The following is a 20,121-nucleotide window of genomic DNA, read 5'->3' on the forward strand; positions in this document are numbered from 1 at the left end:
GCACAAATATGCGATATTTATACTTCTGTCCACATTCCTACTAGACATGTGGGACCTTGCCCAATTGTATTGGGTGAGTCAAGTCTAGTCGTAATGTGGCTGGAAATACGCATATTGCATACTTGTGCTCATATGACTACCCGCTCTTGTCGCCGGCACCGCACAAACCTTGACAGTGCGCCGTGCACACGCTGTAAGGATGCACAATTTCATCACAAACCTGGACAACCCCTTTAAGGTTTTCTGATGAATGCGAGCCCTCTATAACCATAAGACTTCAGGCTCAGCTCTTATGTTCCAAAGGACTCCAAAATATATTGTCTATATATTTTCTAAATGAAATCTTTGGGAACAATTTTTTATTGTTTACTTGGTGCTAAAAAAATATTATTTTTTCATTAAAAGTTGTTGCACAACTTTGCTTTTATAGGATCTTTGTTTTCTTGTACATTCAACTGTAAGGAGAGGGACCATGCCGCGGGTACCTCATCTGTGCCGGCTCTGGAACTGTTGGGGCTGTCTCCTCTGTTGTCTGGGGGAAAGCTTAAGAGAGCGGACCAATCTTTGCATGCAGAAACAGGGGGTGTGGCTAAGGGTGTACAGAGTCAGCGTGCGGAAAGAGACAGCGCGCAGCAGGGGGACGTGAGTGCGCCAGCCCTTGAGTATCAGTATAGTGCAGGCCCGCGAGCTCCCCTGCCACCGCTAACAGAGACTGTGAGGAGAGACATGCAGTGTGCCCGTTGGTGACCATAAAGCGTGGTGTTGAGTGTTCTGGGCTAGTACTGCGCGTGTGCTGCCGGAGAGAGACCGGGTGCAGGACTGTCATTCACCAGTGTATGTCTGCCGGATACCGTCGGGCCCAGACAGTGCCGTGGCCCCCGCTCCTCCGGCCACATCAGCACATGGACTAGGGGCTCAGCGGATGGTTCCGGAGACCAAGAGCAGCCGCCAGAAGACTGATCAACGTTACTTCCAGGACCATATCGGACAAGCGCCACATCAGCCGTTGTTGGCGCCACCACCTATTCCGGGATGACCACGTCTTGATAAACATCTGACAGGATAAGTTAACCCCCCAAGAACTGTTAATACCTTTTTCCACTGTTCTTAACCCCTTCATCATATCCATACTTTTGAACTGCCTATCCAACCCCCAGAGTTAACCTTTAACCTCCCTGCGTGGAGTATCCCAGTGTGCATTACAATTGTTAACCCTTGCTTTGTCTCTTGTGCGTCAGTGCATCCTGCAACCTGCTCACACAGCTTTGATGTGGTCTGTGTCGCTATATGGGCATGGCTTTCATGGTGGGTAGGTCATAGATGGGCGGGATGCCTACCCACCATATCTCCACCTCCAGGGTATGGCTGGACGGAGTTAAATGTGCAGCTAGTTTTTTTTTCCTCTGTACTGTGTGTGGAGGGAAGGAAGACTCCATACTGAAGCTCCTGTGAGAGCGGCCACAGTTGTTGTCCCAAAAGTACTGGGCCGGACTGTGTAGGAACTTTTACTTTCTCTTGAACAAGACATACTGTTTTCTGCTACCATTTTGGGCTCCTGGTTTATGAGCCAATAAACCACCCAGAGTCTTTAACCAAATGTGATCCTGTGTCAACCCCGCACAATGTATATACGGTAAGTATTATTTCCTATTGTAGCACCATTTATTCCTTGGCGCTTTACCTATGAAAAGGCTGGGTTTATATATATATATATATATATATATATATATATATATATATATATATATATATATATATATATATATATATCTATGTATATATAAATGTTACTGTAAAAGTCAGAAGGACGGTAAAACCTAGGATTTACCGGTCAATCTGGACATTCACCGAGGCCGTCGGTAAAAGCTCAAAATGAAAAGTAAAATTGGACTTTTAGCGGTGAAGTCTTGGTAAATGTTAACATTTAAAAGTCAGATGTATTCCACATAAACGAACGATTTTGGACTTTTACCTGGGCGATTTGGTAAATCTTTACATTTACCAGCATGTGTTGGTAAAAGTAACTTTGAGTCACAGAATTCTGACTCTCACCAGCAGATGATGGTGGTAAAAGTTAACTAAACGCACTTTTTATTACACCCTTCTCAGCTACATTTACCAAGAAGCCGTGGTAAATGTGCACATTTACCAACTGCTCTTGGTTAAAGTCAGATGTTCCATCTTCACACCAGATATTTCTGACTTTTAGCAACGCTGTTGAGAAATGTTAACATTTACCAAGACTACACGTAGTATATAGCACAGACACGTAGTATATTGCACAGCCACATAGTATATAGCACAGCCACGTAGTATATAGCACATACACGTAGTATATAGCACAGCCACATAGTATATAGCACAGCCATGTAGTATATAGCACATACACGTAGTATATTGCACAGCCATGTAGTAAACAGCACAGCCACATAGTATATAGCACAGCCACGTAATATATTGCACAGCCACGTAATATATTGCACAGCCACGTAGTATATAGCACATACACGTAGTATATAGCACAGACACGTAGTATATTGCACAGCCATGTAGTAAATAGCACAGCCACATAGTATATAGCACAGCCACGTAATATATTGCACAGCCACGTAATATATTGCACAGCCACGTAGTATATAGCACAGCCACGTAGTATATAGCACAGAGACGTAGTATATAAAACAGAGACGTAGTATATAACACAGCCCATGCAGTATATAACACAGGCCACGTAGTATAGAGCATAGCAATGTAGTATTTTGCCCAGCCATGTAGTATATTGCACAGGCAACATAGTATACAGCAAAGCCCACATAGTATACACTGTGTTCCAAATTATTATGCAAATTGGATTTAAGTGTCATAAATATTTAATTGTTTTGTTTTTCAAATAAACTCGTGGATGGTATTGTGTCTCAGGGCTCAATGGATCACTGAAATCAATCTTAAACACATGTGATAATTGGTTTTCCAGGTGATTCTAATTAAAGGAAAACTACTTAAAAATGATGTTCCACATTATTAAGCAGGTCACAGTTTTCAAGTTACATGGGAAAGAAAAAGGATCTCTCTGCTGCTGAAAAGCATCAAATAGGGCAATGCCTTGGTGAAGGGATGAAAACATTAGAAATTTTCCAAAAACATAAGCGTGATCATCGTACTGTTAAGAGATTTGTGGCTGTATCTGAGCACAAATGTGTTTGTGCTGATAAAGGCATAATGAGGAAGATTTCTGCCAGGCAAGTTCATCGGATTAAGAGAGCAGCTGCTAAAAAGCCATTACAAAGCAGCAAACAGATATTTGAAGCTGCTGGTGCCTCTGGAGTCCCTCGAACCTCAAGGTGTAGGCTCCTTCAAAGGCTTGCTGTGGTGCATAAACCTACTATTCGGCCACCCTTAAACAGTGTTCACAAGCAGAAATGGTTGTATTGGGCCCACACATACATGAAGACTAATTTCCAAACAGTCTTGTTTACTGATAAGTGTTGAGCAACCCTGGATGGTCCAGATGGATGGAGTAGTGGATGGTTGGTGGATGGCCACCATGTCCCAACAAGGCTGCAACGTCAGCGAGGAGGTGGAGGAGTCATGTTTTGGGCCAGAATCATGGGAAACAGCTGGTAAGGCCCTTTAAGGTTCCTGAAGGTGTGAAAATGACCTCTGCAAAGTATATAGAGTTTCTGACTGACAACTTTCTTCTATGGTCTAAAAAGCAGAAACGTGCCTTCAGGAGCAAAACCATCTTCATGCTGACAATGCCCCATCTCATGCTGCAAAGAATACCTCTGAGTCATTGGCTGCTATGGGCATAAAAGGAGATAAACTCATGGTGTGGCCACCATCTTCCCCTGACCTCAACCCTATAGAGAACCTTTAGAGGATCATCAAGCAAAAGATCTATGAGTGTGGGAGGCAGTTCACATCCAAACAGCAGCTCTGGGAGGCTATTCCAACTTCATGCAAAGAAATACAAGCAGAAACTCTCAAGTTCAATGGATGCAAGAATTGTGAAGGTGACATCAAAGAAATGTCCTATGTTAACATGTAACTTGGCCTGTTGGGATGTTTTGGAGTTAAATAGCTTTTTTGTTCAGTGAATGTGACCTCCTAATGCTGCAAATTCCACAAATGAGCATTTTCAGTTCTTTAAAACATATCAAATGTTTAGAAATTCTACTGTGCATAATAATTTGGAACAGTGCATTTTGAGTTTTTATTCATTTGGAGATTATACTGTTATCATTGGGAGGTTTCTTCAATAAAATTCGATGTATAATCTAACGGGTGATGACTTTTATTAGACTGACTGTCATTTGCACTGACCATTTTGGAAAATCTGATAAAAATGTAATTTGCATAATAATTGCATATATTGCACAGCCACATAGTATATAGCACAGCCACGTAATATATTGCACAGCCACGCAATATATTGCACAGCCATGTAGTATATAGCACAGCCACGTAGTATGTAGCACAGAGACATAGTATATAGCACAGAGACGTAGTATATAACACAGCCCATGCAGTATATAACACAGGCCACATAGTATAAAACACAGCAATGTAGTATATTGCCCAGCCATGTAGTATATAGCACAGGCCACATAGTATACAGCACAGCCTACATAGTATATAGCACAGAGATGTAGTATATAACACAGCCACATAGTATATAGCACAGACACGTAGTATATAGCACAGACACTTATTATATAGCACAGACACGTAGTATATTGCACAGCCATGTAGTAAATAGCACAGCCACATAGTATACAGCACAGCCACGTAATATATTGCACAGCCACGTAATATATTGCACAGCCACGTAGTATATAGCACAGCCATGTAGTATATAGCACAGAGATGTAGTATATAGCACAGCCCACGTAGTATATAGCACAGCCCACATAGTATACAGCACAGAGATGTAGTATATAGCGCAGGCCACGTAGTATATTGCACAGCCCACGCAGTATATAACTCAGCCCATGCAGTATCTAACACAGCCCACGTAGTATACAGCAATGTGGGCACCATATCCCTGTTAAAAAAATAGTTAAAATAAAAAATAGTTATAGACTCACCTTCCGTCGGCCCCCGGATCCAGCCCAGGCATTTACCAATGCTCCTCGCGACGCTCCGGTCCCAAGAGTGCATTGCGGTCTCGCAAGATGATAACGTAGCGGTCTCGCGAGATCGCTACGTCATCATCTCGCGAGACCACAATGCATGGACCGGTCACCGGAGCATCGCGAGAAGCGGGAAAGGCGCCGGAAGGTGAGTATATAATGATTTTTTTATTATTATTATTTTTAACATTAGAACTTTTTACTATTGATGCTCCATAGGCAGCATCAATAGTAAAAAGTGGGTCACACAGGGTTAATAGCAGCGTTAACGGAGTGTGTTACACCACGGCATAACGCGGTCCGTTAACGCTGCCTTAACCCTGTGTGAGCGCTGACTGGAGGGGAGTATGGAGCAGGCACTGACTGCGGGAAGTAAGGAGCGGCCATTTTGCAGCGACCAAACAGCGACTTGGGATTTCTGTGACAGAAAGAAAGAACGACAGACAGGAAGATGGAAGTGACCCTTAGACAATTATATAGTAGACTAGATGATAGCCCGATTCTAATGCATCGGGTATTCTAGAATATGTATGTAGTTTATTTATGAAGATTTTAGAATAATACATTGAATACACAGGATTCGGCCAACCGCGACCAATTAGCTAAGCGTGGTTCAAATCTCGTGCCAATTCGCGGCTGGACTGCTCCTGTTGCTGATTGTTCGTGGCCGGCCATGTAGTATATAGCACAGCCACATCTATATATATAATTGTCCAAGGGTTTTTCCGTCTGTCTGTCTGTCTGTCTGTCTTTCTGTCTGTCTGTCTGTCCTGGAAATCCCGCGTCTCTGATTGGTCGAGGCCGCCAGGCCTCGACCAATCAGAGACGGGCACAGCATGGCGACGATGATGTCATAATGGAAATCCCGCGTCTCTGATTGGTTGAGGCCGCCAGGCCTCGACCAATCAGCGACGGGCACAGTATCGACGTAGATGTCATAATGGTTGCCATGGCGACGATGATGTCATAAAGGTTGCCTCGACCAATCAGCGACGGGCACAGTCTGCCGCGAATTCTGGAATCATCATTGTCCATATACTACGGGGACATGCATATTCTAGAATACCCGATGCGTTAGAATCGGGCCACAGTCTAGTAGTATATAACAGCCCACATAGTAAATAGCACAGCCACATAGTACATAGCACAGCCATGTAGTATATAGCACAGCCACGTAGTATATAGCACAGCCATGTAGTACATAGCACAGCCACATAGTATATAGCACAGCCACATAGTATATAGCACAGCCATGTAGTATATAACACAGCCCACGGAGTATATAGCAGAGCGACATAGTATATAACACAGCCCATGGAGTATATAGCACAGCCCACAGAGTATATAGCACAGCCCACATAGCATATAACACAGCTCACGTAGTATATAACAGCCCACATATGCAGTATATAACACAGCCCATGTAGTGTATAACACAGCCCACGTAGTGTATAACACAGCCCACGTAGTATATAACAGCCCATGTAGTGTATAACACAGCCCACGTAGTGTATAACACAGCCCACATAGTGTATGAGCCCACGTAGTGTATAACAGAGCCCACGTAGTATATAGCTCAGCCCGCGTAGTATATAGCACAGCCCACATAGTATATAACAACCCATGTAGTATATAACAGCCCATGTAGTGTATAACACAGCCACGTAGTATATTGCACAGCCACTTAATATATAGCACAGCCCACGTAGTATATTGCACAGCCACGTAGTATATTGCACAGCCACGTAGTATATAGCACAGCCCACGTATTATATAGCACAGCCCACGGAGTATATAGCACAGCCCACGGAGTATATTGCACAGCCCACGTAGTATATTGCACAGCCCACATAGTATATAGCAATGTGGGCATAATATCTCTGTAAAAAAAAGAATTAAAATAAACAATAGTGATATACTCACCTTCCGTTGGCCCCCGGATCCAGGCGAAGCGTTTACCGATGCTCCTCGCGCGCTCCGGTCCCAAGAGTGCATTGTGGTCTCGCGAGATGATGATGTAGCGGTCTCGTCGTGAGACCGCTACGTTATCATCTCGCGAGACCGCAATGCATGGAGCGGTCACTGGGGCGTTGCGAGGAGCGGGAAAGGCCTGTTCTGGATCCAAGGGGCCGACGGAGGGTGAGTATATAACTATTTTTATTTTTATTATTATTTGCATAGGCAGCATCAATAGTAAAAAGTTGGTCACACAGGGTTAATAGCAGCATTAACAGAGTGCGTTACACCGTGGCATAACGCGGTCCATTAACGCTGCCATTAACCCTGTGTGAGTGCTTACTGCGGGGAGTATGGAGCGGGCACTGACTGCGGGGAGGAAGGAGCAGCCATTTTGCCGCCGGACTGTGCCCGTCGCTGCTTGGTCGTGGCTGTTTTGCCATGACCAATCAGTGACTTGGGATTTTTGTGACAGACAGACAGAAAGACAGACAGACAGAAAGACGGAAGTGACCATTAGACAATTATGTAGTAGATATATATATATATATGTATATATACTGTGCATATATATATATATATATATATATATATATATAATTATTATTATTGTAGCACCATTTATACCACTGTGTTTTACATGTGAAAAGGCGTATATATATATATATATATATATATATATATATATATATATATATATACACATATAGTATATTTATAGAATAATTATTTATTATTCTAGCTCCACTTATGCCACGGTGCTTTACATGTGAAAAGGGATATACAAAACAAAAACAAATAAAATAATCATATAATAATTATTATTTATTAATATATATTGTCTCCAAAAGCGGCCAACAACTTTAATAAAAAAAGTGGCAAGTAATGAATATTACGTCCTAGCAGGTGCACCATGTGCGCTGATACAATATGTCCCCCTTGTTTTCTCAGCCTTGCACATAACTTTCCTTGCGGAACGATGCTGCGCCCCTTCTGTATTAAACATGCGAGTTCAGTAAGCAGAATAGGGTGCGTCAGGCTGTGATCCTGCACCCTTGCCAACCTCATTTTTTTAATACCGTTGGGCTGGCTCAATCCTTTCCTAAATCCCGGGCTCCAATCATTGTTCTCCATCACGCCCGCTACGTGCCGGCCTGTAGGCAGCGCTCTCTGTGAATATCTTACGGGAGGGGAAGAATCTCTCGGGGGAGTTATTTAGCAGCGATTCACTGGGTCAGTGTATTAGAACAGACTCCAGTCTATCAGCCAGATGGTGACTTCAGAAAAAAAAAATTGACACACCATTTCAATCTGATTTCACGCAGAAGCCTCCAGAGAGGAGCCGGTGGGACTCTGACAATCAGATCTGTTGTGAATAAATATTACAAAATTGCCAATTACAGCAGGGATGTTTAAAATGTTTGGCTGATTTAGAGTCTTCAGCCGAGCGGTGGCGGTTGTGTTGTGTTGTGGTGTTTTTTTTGGTCTTTCAGCTTCCTGATGGGTAATTCGGCTCCGCTGAGCGATCACTTTCACTTTTTTGTCCGTCTCTCCTTATTGTGACTTGTCAGCCGGCCTCTCACTTGTCTTTGATTCGTATATTAGTTGCTCTTCTGAAGCTCTTCTCTCTTTTTTGGGGGGGATGAAAAAGATGTGAGGTTTTTCAAGTGCCGAATTCCTGGAGAGAGAGAGAGAGAGAGAGAAAGAAAAATTGTTTGAGATGATAGGAAGAAAAAAATTGATTTTTGTAAAATATTTTTTTAGTTTGAGATTTTTTTAGAGGTAAATTATGATAGAAAGAGACAATAGATAACCCAGTTATTAAAACGTCACCAATAAATGATTCAGCTTTCTGGGTGGGAAAAACAAGAGGGGAGTGAATCGATTTGTAGGACCCTGATTGAGCGGACACGTCGGTAATCCATAGGCACTGGATGGGAGTCCTGCGAAACACCTTCTGTCTGGCTGATATCACCTCTATATACAGGAGATAACACAGGATCCACCACTCACAATAGGTGATGTCACAGCTCACCTCCTCCTCATGTACAATGACTGATAACACCTCTATATACAGTAGATAACACAGGATCCACCATTCACAGTAGGTTATGTCACAGCTCACCTCCTCCTGTATAATGACTGATAGCACCTCTATATGCAGTAGATAACACAGGATCCATCATTCACAATAGGTGATATCACAGCTCACCTCCTCCTCCTGTACAATGTCTGATAACAGCTCTATATAGAGTAGATAACACAGCATCCTCCATTCACAATAGGTGATGTCACAGCTCACCTCCTCCTCCTGTACAATGACTGATAACACCTCTATACACAGTAGATAACACAGGATCCACCATTCACAATAGGTGATGTCACAGCTCACCTCCTCCTCCTGTACAATGACTGATAACACCTCTATACACAGTAGATAACACAGGATCCACCATTCACAATAGGTGATGTCACAGCTCACCTCCTCCTCCTGTACAATGACTGATAACACCTCTATATACAGTAGATAACACAGGATCCATCATTCACAATAGGTGATATCACAGCTCACCTCCTCCTCCTGTACAATGTCTGATAACACCTCTATATAGAGTAGATAACACAGCATCCTCCATTCACAATAGGTGATGTCACAGCTCACCTCCTCCTCCTGTACAATGACTGATAACACCTCTATACACAGTAGCTAACACAGGATCCGCCATTCACAATAGGTGGTGTCACAGCTCACCTCCTCCTCCTGCACAATGACTGATAACACCTCTATACACAGTAGATAACACTGGATCCACCATTCACAATAGGTGATGTCACAGCTCACCTCCTCCTCCTGTACAATGACTGATAACACCTCTATACACAGTAGATAACACAGGATCCACCATTCACAATAGGTGATGTCACAGCTCACCTCCTCCTCCTGTAAAATGACTGATAACACCTCTATATACAGTAGATAACACAGGATCCATCATTCACAATAGGTGATATCACAGCTCACCTCCTCCTCCTGTACAATGTCTGATAACACCTCTATATAGAGTAGATAACACAGCATTCTCCATTCACAATAGGTGATGTCACAGCTCACCTCCTCCTCCTGTACAATGACTGATAACACCTCTATACACAGTAGATAACACAGGATCCGCCATTCACAATAGGTGATGTCACAGCTCACCTCCTCCTCCTGCACAATGACTGATAACACCTCTATACACAGTAGATAACACTGGATCCACCATTCACAATAGGTGATGTCACAGCTCACCTCCTGCTCAATGACTGATATCTACTGTATATAGAGGTGTTATCAGTCATTGTACAGGGGGAGGAGGTGAGCTGTGACATCACTTATTGTGAATGGTGGATCCCGTCTTATCTACTGTATATAGAGGTGCTATCAGTCATTGTACAGGAGGAGGAGGAGAGCTGTGACATCACCTATTGTGAATGGTGGATCTTGTGTTATCTACTGTATACAGAGGTGATAACACAGGATCCGCCATTCACAATAGGTGATGTCACAGCTCACCTCCTCCTCCTGCACAATGACTGATAACACATCTATACACAGTAGATAACACTGGATCCACCATTCACAATAGGTGATGTCACAGCTCACCTCCTGCTCAATGACTGATATCTACTGTATATAGAGGTGTTATCAGTCATTGTACAGGAGGAGGGGGAGGTGAGCTGTGACATCACCTATTGTGAATGGTGGATCTTGTGTTATCTACTGTATACAGAGGTGATAACACAGGATCCAACATTCACAATAGGTGACGTCACAGCTCACCATGAATAAAGAATGAGCTCTAATCAGTGTCCAAGAGCAACTCCCCCCAACCATTTAGGACTATGGTGATGAACAAGGCTTCTTCCATCATGATGGAGACCATGTTACAGGGAAAAGAGATAACTAAGGGTCTGTGAACAAAACATTGGAATGTTGAGTCCATGACCAGGAAACTCCATAGATTTCATACCCATTGAGAACCAGTCCTCAAAAAGCGAGAGGAGTAACAAACCCAGAAATTGTGATAAATTCCCAGCACTGATTATACAAGAACAGGCGGTCATCAGTCAGGATTCGTCACAGAAGCCGATCTCCAGCTGCCAGAGGGTGAAGGGCAGAAATCTTGTAAAATAAGGGACAACGCTGTAAATATTGAGTGTTTACATAAACTTCATGTATTTGTCAATAAGTGTAAAAACCTATGACATGCTGATAATTGTACTTCAGAGAAACATCTGACCAAACATCTAAGAACACTGAGGCAGCAAACGTGAAAACCAACTTTGTGTCAGTCTCACAACGTTTGGTCAGGACTGTACACTTCTCCAGCGGTGGGTCTGATCTAGCGATTTCGGCTCCGGATCCCCCAGGACTTTGGTGACATCGTTATGGCTCAGCGGACATTATTGGGCTGCTGAACTCTCACTTCTTCCATTTGTCTCACATTCATGAACCCCTTCCTATTTACATTTTTGCATTTCCATTTTTTTTCCTCCCCTTCTTCCCAGAGCCATAACTCTTTTATTTTTCTGTCCACATAGACATGAGAGCTTATTTTTTTCAAGACAAGTTGTACTTTTAAATGACCCCATTCATTCTTACACATAGTGTACTGGAAAATGGGAAAAAATTATTGTGAAAAATAAAAAACGCGATTCTGATATTGTTTTCTGGAAATTGTTTTTACTGAGTAAATTGTGTGTTAAAAATGACCTCGCAATCTGATTCTGCTCATCAGTACGATTACGGCGATAACCAACATGTCCGGCTTTTATTAATATTTTAGTGGTGAAAAAAAATATTTTTTGAGTTGTGTAGCTATTTTCTGAGGCCCGTAAGAGTTTTATTTTTCGGCTAAAGAAGCCGTGTGACAGCTTATTTTTTGCGGGACGAGATGTCGTTTTTAATTATACCATTTTGGGATAGATATGACATTTTGCTCGCTTGTTAGAGCCTTTTTTGTAGAATTGCGGCGACCACAAAAATGTATTTTTGGCGATCTTGATTTTTATTTTTTTATGGTGTTTACTTGCTTCCGACTCGCCCCGTACATGTATGGTAGATGTTGTGAAAGGGTTAAAGGCATCACCCGCTTTTTGTATAAGGCAGCCGTCACACTAGCAGTATTTGGTCAGTACTTTACCTCAGTATTTGTAAGCCAAAACCAGGAGTGGAACAATTAGAGGAAAAGTATCATAGAACCATATGCACCACTTCTGTATTTATCACCCACTCCTGGTTTTGGCTTATAAATACTGAGGTAAAATACTGATAGTGTGAAGACAGCCTAAAGCATGGCTCAGCTCTGGAGCCCGGCTCATACATGCCATGACCACAGGAGCATGTGGGCCCCATCGCCCAGGTTCGCTTAGCATGGGCCCTGAGGGCACTCCTAGTGTAAAAATTAACTATAAATGCACTAGGTGTGTCCACCCATGGATAGATGATAGATAGATAGATGTTAGATAGATAGATGTTAGATAGATAGATAGATAGATGATAGATAGATGATAGATAGATAATAGATAGATAATAGATAGGTACAGCGATAAATAATTAGATAGATAGATAATAGAGGATAGATAATAGATAGATGATAGATAGATAATAGATAGATAATAGATGTTAGATAGATAGATGATAGATAGATAATAGATAGGTAGAGAGATAGATAATTAGATAGATAGATAATAGATAGATAGATAGATAGATAGATAATAGATAGATAGATAGATAGAAGAGAGAGACATAGATAATTAAATAGATGATAGATAGATAGATAGATAGATAGATAGATAGATATATAATAGATAATAGATAGGTAGTAGGTAGAGAGATAAATAATTAGATAGATAATAGATAGATAAATAGATGATAGATAATAGATAGTTAGAAAGATGGATGATAGATAATAGATAGATAATAGATGTTAGATAGATGATAGCTAGATGATAGATAGATAATAGATGATAGATAGATAATAGATAGATAGATAACTGATAGATAATAGATATAGATAGATAGATAGATAGAAGATAGAGACACAGATAATTAAATAGATGATAGATAGATAATAGATAGATAATAGATTGTAGATAGATAGATAGATAGATAGATAGATAGATAGATAGATAGATAATAATAATAATAATAATCTTTATTTATATAGCGCCAACATATTCCGTAGCGCTTTACAGTTTCAAACACAACAGTCATGGGTAACAACGTTAACAATACAGTAATAAAGCAAAAAATAAGACAAAATAAGAGGACCCTGCTCGTGAGAGCTTACAATCTACAATGAGGTGGGGAGATACAAAGCACAGGTGTGTATTTACAATGATGTATTTACAATGATGGTCCAGCCATCTTCAGGGGGTGGGGGGTAGATGGAGATAGTGAATGGGCCACACACACACAGACATAAAATGATTTTGATTAGGGAACGTGATAGGCCGCTCTGAACAAATGTGTTTTGAGCGAGCGCCTAAAACTATGCAAGTTGTGGATGGTCCTAATATCTTGGGGTAGAACATTCCAGAGGATTGGCGCAGCACGGGAGAAGTCTTGGAGTCGGGAGTGGGAGGTACGGATTAGTGCAGAGGTTAGTCGAAAGTCGTTTGCAGAGCGCAGCGGTCGGCTAAGCCAATAGACAGAAATGAGGGAGGAGATGTAAGGGGGTGCCGCACTGTGGAGAGCTTTAGAGAGATGATAGATAATAGATAGATAGATAGATAGATAGATAGATAGATAGATAATAGATAGATATTATTATTATTATTATTATTATTATTTATATAGCACCATTAATTCCATGGTGCTGTACATGAGAAAGGGGTTACATACAGGGTTATAAATATCGTTTACAGTAAACACGTTTACAGTGACAGACTGGTACAGAGGGGAGAAAACCCTGTCCTTGCGGACTTACATTGTATGGGATAGTGGGGAAGAGACAGAAGGTAGGGGTGAGGCGGCGGCGGCGGCTCTGGCGGTGGTGAGGCGGCGGCTCGGTTATTGTAGACAGATAGATAGATAGATAGATAGATAGATAGATAGATAATAGATAGATAGATAGATAGATAGATAGATAGATAGATAGATAGATAGATAGATAGATAGATAGATAATAGATAGATAGATAGATAGATAAATAGATACTGTAGATAGATAGATAGATAGATAGATAGATAGATAGATAGATAGATAGATAGATAGATAGATAATAGATAGATGATAGATAGATAGATAATAGATGATAGATAGATAATAGATAGATAAATAGATAGATAGATGATAGATAGATAGATAGATAGATAGATAGATAGATAGATAATAGATAGATAGATAGATAATAGATAGATAGATAGATAGATAGATAGATAATAGAGTGCTATAGATATATTATAGAGGTAGAGGAGCGTTGTGGATTCATATATGCATTTGTAGGAAAATGTTTATTACATCTTTTATATTTTTCATTGGTCCTAAGCAGTGACTAACAGATATATCTGCTGTCAGTCACTGATTAAACCCCGCCCAGTGGACTCCTAAGCCCGGAACAAACAGGGATTTCAGCAAATAAAAAAACAGTTATACTGAATCTTTTCCTACAAACGTATATTTATATATATGTAAATCTCCAGCTCTGTCCTATGAACATAATATTTCTATACTGACAGATTCTCTTTTCAGATTTCACAAAGGCATTGTCACCCATCTTTCCTAGGCTTCTGAAAGTAATGACCATGTGCAGGCCATATTTCCCGTGTCCCGCATGGAGCCATGATGCCGTCACTCAGGAGCTGTCGGCTGATGTCAGAATGGAGCACTTTGCAGACAGACGGTCGCCTCCGGCACATTGCTGCAGGGGGGATGTTCATAGTTTGGCTACAGGAGATCAGAACAAATGCCTTAAAGGGGAAGTGTCTGTTTTATAACAAATTTCATAAATGTAACATAAGCACCTGTCACTGTACAAGTACACAGATCAGATCAATCCGCTGGAGAGGGGGAATCTCCTTAGCTTTTATTTATCAGCCTTCCTGTGATGCGGTCGGGGAAGCAAGAAAGAAATAATTGGTTGTAGAGGCGGCTTCAGTCTGAAAAGCAATGCTAAAAACGATTTTCCCATGGTAATCCAAACCTAGCTTAGCAGACGAGGCCCAAGTGTAGCAATAATATAAACACTAATATTTAACTGAGTAACAGATTCATTCATAGGGATTATTTAAAGGGAATGTCACATCAAAAAATGACTTATCATCTTAATCAGGTTTTAGTGTTAAATATATTTTTTATGTTTTTTTTATATCACAACCTGTATTTTAAAAAAAATGGAAATCTTGCAATTATCACATTGGCCACTGGGGGCTGTTCAGAGTCCTACTTCCTGTCCTATCAGAAAGTGCACATGTACATTAGCCACAATGAATAGACTCAGACCCTATCTGAAGCATCTAATGAGCATGTGCAAAGGTCATTGTGAAGGGAGGGGGAGCAGGGGAGCTGTGACATTGCTTGTTGTGATTGATGGATCCTGTTACCAGCTGTTACCTATCATTGCAATCCTTTCTCTGATGATAAGGAAACTGCTGAAAACTCTTTCTGAAATACAGGAAGTATGAGGGAGTCTAAAAAAAATCCCCGTAACCAGTATTGCAAGATTTAGGATTTTTTTTAAAATACAGATTGTGATGTGAAAAAAAATTACACGAAGAACAATAAGATCAATTATGTATTGTGGCGTTTATGGCTTATTATGGTCATATAGACAGATAATCCAGTCTCTGCTTGGGAACTCTGCAGCTCCTTCAGGGTTACCTTTGGTCTCCATGCTAACTCTCTGATTAATGCCCTTCTTGCCCGGGCTGAGAGTTTTGGTGGGCGGCCCTCTCTTGGGAAGTTTGTTGTGGCACCATGTTCTTTCCATGATGATGGAGTTGATGGTGCTCCGGGGATCATCAGAGATTGGGATATTTATTTATAACCCAACCCTGACTTGTACTTCACAATAACTTTGTCCCTGACTTGTCTGGAGATCTCCTTGGTCTTCATGGTGTTTAGAGATCTCCTTGGTCTTCATGGTGTTTGGAGATCTCCTTGGTCTTCATGGTGTTTGGAGATCTCCTTGGTCTTCATGGTGTTTAGAGATCTCCTTGGTCTTCATGGTGTTTAGAGATCTCCTTGGTCTTCATGGTGTTTGGAGATCTCCTTGGTCTTCATGGTGTTTAGAGATCTCCTTGGTCTTCATGGTGTTTGGAGATCTCCTTGGTCTTAATGGTGTTTGGTGATCTCCTTGGTCTTCATGTTGTTTAGAGATCTCCTTGGTCTTCATGTTGTTTAGCGATCTCCTTGGTCTTCATTTTGTTTAGAGATCTCCTTGGTCTTCATGTTGTTTAGCGATCTCCTTGGTCTTCATGGTGTTTAGAGATCTCCTTGGTCTTCATGGTGTTTAGAGATCTCCTTGGTCTTCATGGTGTTTGGAGATCTCCTTGGTCTTCATGGTGTTTGGAGATCTCCTTGGTTTTCATGGTGTTTAGAGATCTCATTGGTCTTCATGGTGTTTGGAGATCTCCTTGGTCTTCATGTTGTTTAGAGATCTCCTTGGTCTTCATGTTGTTTAGCGATCTCCTTGGTCTTCATGGTGTTTAGAGATCTCCTTGGTCTTCATGGTGTTTAGAGATCTCCTTGGTCTTCATGGTGTTTGGAGATCTCCTTGGTCTTCATGGTGTTTGGAGATCTCCTTGGTCTTCATGGTGTTTAGAGATCTCATTGGTCTTCATGGTGTTTGGAGATCTCCTTGGTCTTCATGGTGTCTGGAGATCTCCTTGGTCTTCATGGTGTTTAGAGATCTCATTGGTTTTCATGGTGTTTGGAGATCTCCTTGGTCTTCATGGCGTTTGGTCAGTGGAGCCTCTTGTTAATGGTGTTGCAGCCTCTGAGGCCCTTCAGAAAGGTAACATGTATATACTGACAGACATGTGACACTTAGATTACACACAGGTGGACATCCTGTCACTAAGCAAGGGACTTCTGAAGGTAATTGCTTGCGCCAGAAATTTTTAGGGACTTCATAGCGAAAGGGGTGAATACATATGCACGTGCCAATTTTTAGTTATTTGATCCCACAAATTTAATTTATGCCTATATTTTTCTCACTTCACTTCACCAACTTAGACTATTTAGTGCTGATGCATCACACACAAATCGGGTCATAAAATATATAAACACAAGTTGTAATGTAACAAAATAGGTAAAAATCCAAGAGGGGTGAATACTTTCTCAAGCCACTGTATGCTGTCGCTCATACCTTGTAACTGTCCATACTCGCTAAGTTTGGCGTCTGCCTTCAATGCGCTTAAACCCCATGTAATTCCCACAACGACAAAGATTTCTGTGCCCCAAAGTGAACAGTGGGATCAAGTCACATCAGCAGTCAGGAGCCACAATGTAGGATCTGGTGCTGAGGAAACCGCAGTATTGAGATTCATAGCGAAAACCAAACATCAGACACACTACTACCCGAGAATCTATTGCTACCGACCTCCTCACCTTGTCACACCACTTTCCCCAAATATTTCCTTTTCCTTTCCCTTCCACCATGCAAGACAAGATAACCTCTGACACTAAGATGACACCAATGAGGATCATTGTTAACACAGGCTTCTTGTCATAGAAAGAATGATAGGAGCTAGAAAGACAGAAAACCGAATAGATGGATAGATAGATAGATAGATAGATAGATAGATAGATAGATAGATAGATAGATAGATAGATAGATAGATAGATAGATAGATAGATATAGATATGGTAGATAGATAGATAGATAGATAGATAGATAGATAGATAGATAGATAGATAGATAGATAGATAGATAGATAAATAATAGATATGGTAGATAGATAGATAGATAGATAGATAGATAGATAGATAGATAATAGATAGATAATAGATACAGTAGATAGATAGATAGATAATAGATAGATGATAGATAGATAGATAATAGATAGATAATAGATACAGTAGATAGATAGAAAGATAGATAGATAGATAGATAGATAGATAGATAGATAGATAGATAGATAGATAGATAGATAATAGATAGATGATAGATAGGTAGATAAATAATACATAGATGATAGATAATACATAGATAATAGATAGATAGATAATAGATGATAGATAATAGATAGATACAGTCATCGCCAAAAGTATTGACACCCCTGCAATTCTATCAGAAAATACTCAGTTTCTTCCTGAAAATGATTGCAAAGACAAATTCTTTGGTATTATTATCTTCATTTAATTTGTCTTAAATGAAAAAACACAAAAGAGAATGAAGCAAAAAGCAAAACATTGATCATTTCACACAAAACTCCAAAAATGGGCCAGACAAAAGTATTGGCACCCTCAGCCTAATACTTGGTTGCACAACCTTTACCCAAAATAACTGCGACCAACCGCTTCCGATAACCATCAATGAGTTTCTTACAATGCTCTGCTGGAATTTTAGACCATTCTTCTTTGGCAAACTGCTCCAGGTCCCTGATATTTGAAGGGTGCCTTCTCCAAACTGCCATTTTTAGATCTCTCCACAGGTGTTCTATGGGATTCAGGTCTGGATTCATTGCTGGCCACCTTAGAAGTCTCCAGTGCTTTCTCTCAAACCATTTTCTAGTGCTTTTTGAAGTGTGTTTTGGGTCATTGTCCTGCTGGAAGACCCATGACCTCTGAGGGAGACCCAGCTTTCTCACACTGGGCCCTACATTATGCTGGAAAATTTGTTGGTAAGCTTCAGACTTCATAAGCCATGCACACGGTCAAGCAGTCCAGTGCCAGAGGCAGCAAATCAACCCCAAAACATCAGGGAACCTCCTCCATGTTTGACTGTAGGGACCGTGTTCTTTTCTTTGAATGCCTCTTTTTTTTTTTTTTCTCCTGTAAACTCCATTGATAACTTTGCCCAAAAAGCTCTACTTTTGTCTCATCTGACCAGAGAACATTCTTCCAAAACGTTTTAGGTTTTTTCAGGTAAGTTTTGGCAAACTCCAGCCTGGCTTTTTTATGTCTCGGGGTAAGAAGTGGGGTCTTCCTGGGTCTCCTACCATACAGTCCCTTTTCATTCAGACGCTGACGGATAGTAAGGGTTGACACTGTTGTACCCTCGGACTGCAGGGCAGCTTGAACTTGTTTGGATGTTAGTCGAGGCTCTTTATCCAACATCCGCACATTCTTGCGTTGAAATCTCTTGTCAATTTTTCTTTTCCGTCCACATCTAGGGAGGTTAGCCACAGTGCCATGGGCTTTAAACTTCTTGATGACACTGTGTACGGTAGACACAGGAACATTCAGGTCTTTGGAGATGGACTTGTAGCCTTGAGATTGCTCATGCTTCCTCACAATTTGGTTTCTCAAGTCCTCAGACAGTTCTTTGGTCTTCTTTCTTATCTCCATGCTCAATGTGGTACACACAAGGACACAGGACAGAGGTTGAGTTAACTTTAATCCATGTCAACTGGCTGCAAGTGTGATTTAGTTATTGCCAACACCTGTTAGGTGCCACAGGTAAGTTACAGGTGCTGTTAATTACACAAATTAGAGAAGCATCACATGATTTTTCAAACGGTGTCAATACTTTTGTCCACCCCCTTTTTTTATATTTGGTGTGGAATTATATCCAATTTGGCTTCAGAACAATTCTTTTTGTGTTTTTTCATTTAAGACAAATTAAATGAAGATAATAATACCAAAGAATTTGTGTTAGCAATCATTTTCAGGAAGAAACTGAGTATTATATGACAGAATTGCAGGGGCGTCAATACTTTTGGCCATGACTGTAGATGATAGATAATAGATACGGTAGATAGATAGATAGATAGATAGATAGATGATAGATAGATAATAAATAGATAGATAATAGATAGATAGATAGATAGATAGATAGATAGATAGATAGATAGATAGATAGATATAGATGATAGATATCCT

The sequence above is a fragment of the Ranitomeya variabilis genome, chromosome 7 (genome assembly GCF_051348905.1).
Source record: "Ranitomeya variabilis isolate aRanVar5 chromosome 7, aRanVar5.hap1, whole genome shotgun sequence".
Classification (NCBI taxonomy): Eukaryota; Metazoa; Chordata; class Amphibia; order Anura; family Dendrobatidae; genus Ranitomeya; species Ranitomeya variabilis.